Raw genomic sequence first — 1,845 nt, 5'->3', positions numbered from 1 at the left:
AAAAATGGGTTTTTTGGGGTGAAAATGGGGGAAATGGGGCAAAATTGGGTTTTGGGGTTGAAAAATGGTGGAAATTGGAAGGGAATGGGGGGAAATGGGGGGAAAATGGGGATTTTGGGGTGAAAAATGGGGAGAAATGGGGAGAATTTGGGTAAAAATGGGGAAAATTGGGGGGAAAATGGGGATTTTTTTAGAGGAAAATGGGGTGAAAATGGGGAAAATTGGGGAAAATGGAGGGAGATGAGGTGAAAAATGGGGAAAAATGGGGTTTTTGGGGTGAAAAATGGGGAAAATTGGGGGTTAATGGGGGGAAAATGGGGAAAATGGGGGGAAATGAGGTTAAAAAAATGGAAAAATGGGGATTTTAGGGGGAAAATTGGGTGAAAAATGGGGAAAATGGGGATTTTTTACGGGAAAATGGGATGAAATGGGGTGAAAAATGGGAAAAATTGGGAGAAAATGGGGGGAATTGGGGTAAAAATGGGGAAAATGGGGTGAAAAATAAGGAAAATTGGGGGAAAAATGGGGAAATTTGGGGGAAATTAGATGAAAAATGGGGGAAATGGGAATTTTTGGGGGAAAATGGGGAAAATGGGGGGAAATGGGGTTAAAAATTAAGGGAAATGAGAATTTTTGGGGGAAAATGGGGTGAAATGGTGATTTTTGGGGCAAACAATGTGGATTTGGGGGGTTTTGGGTGAAAAATTGGTATTTTGGGGGTGAAAAAAGGGAATTTTGGGGTGAAAAAGGGAATTTTGGGGTGAAAAATGGGGTTTTTGGGTGAAAATGGGTTTTTTGGGTGAAAAAACGGGTTTTGGGGTCCAAAATTGGGGATTTGGGGGTGAAAAATCTGTATTTTGGGGTCTTTAAGTGGTTTTTGGGGGAGATTTTGGGTTAATTTCTGCCTATTTTAGGTCTCCTCAAGAGGCGTCGGATGAGGACAGTGATGACGGCAGCAGCGTCCAGGCCCCGCCCCCAGGTGGGAAAAAGGGGCGGGGCTTAATAAAGGGGGCGGGGCCAAAGGGAAAGGGGGCGGTGTCAGTTTGAAGCTTGACCAATCATAGAGCTGGAGGGCGTGGCTAATGGTGAAGGGGGTGGGGCTTAATAAAGGGGGCGGGGCCATAGGAAAAGGGGGCGGGGCCTGTTTGAACTTCGACCAATCAGAGAGCAGGAGGGAGGGGCTAAAGAGGAAGAGGGCGGGGCTTAATAAAGGGGTGGGGCTTAACGGAGAGGGCGGGGCCAAAGGGAAAGGGGGTGGGGTTTGTTTGAACCTCGACCAATGAGAGAGCAGGAGGGTAGGGCTACTGAGGAAGGGGGCGGGGCTTAAATGAGGGGGCGGGGTCTGTTAGAAGTTAGACCAATCAGAGAGCAGGAGGACGGGGCTAAAGAGGAAGGGGGCGGGGCTTAAATGGGGGGGTCTTTTTGAACGTTGTCCAATCAGAGAGCAGGAGGGCGGGGCTAATGGGGAAGAGGGCGGTGCTTAACGGAGGGGGCGTGGCTATGTTAAGTGGGGGGGAGTCACATGATCGTGGCTCGTCCAATCAGAGATGAGGTGGGAGGGGCTTCATTAAGGGGGCGGGGCTGTTTTAAGGGGGGGTTGTCACGTGATCGTGGCTCGTCCAATCAGGGTTTAGCATTGATTAGAATGGGATAAAAGGGGATAAAGGGGGAGTCACGTGATGGTGGTTCGTCCAATCAGAGATGAGGGGGGCGGGGCTTCATAGAGGGGGCGGGGCTAAATGGTAAAGTGGGTCATGTGACTTGATTTCGACCAATGGGATGGCAGAATTGGTGTTAATGGGCGGGGTTTAGAATGGGGGGTGGAACTAAAGGTGTCACGTGATC

At 49.5% G+C, this 1,845-nt stretch overlaps 1 long non-coding RNA gene across 1 annotated transcript in view; it reads left to right on the top strand.

The window, feature by feature from the left end:
• The window catches only part of LOC116652646, a 4,966-nt gene extending 3,932 nt beyond the window's left edge, over positions 1-1,034 (top strand). Inside the window, exon 3 of the long non-coding RNA XR_004305786.1 lies at positions 915-1,034. This is a non-coding gene — a long non-coding RNA (uncharacterized LOC116652646). The remainder of the gene's footprint in view (positions 1-914) is intronic.
• The last annotated feature ends 811 nt before the right edge of the window (positions 1,035-1,845 follow it).

The sequence above is a fragment of the Coturnix japonica genome, unplaced genomic scaffold (genome assembly GCF_001577835.2).
Source record: "Coturnix japonica isolate 7356 unplaced genomic scaffold, Coturnix japonica 2.1 chrUnrandom511, whole genome shotgun sequence".
Classification (NCBI taxonomy): Eukaryota; Metazoa; Chordata; class Aves; order Galliformes; family Phasianidae; genus Coturnix; species Coturnix japonica.
Note: the sequence above shows the minus strand (reverse complement) of the source record. Positions and strands in the feature narration are given on the sequence as shown.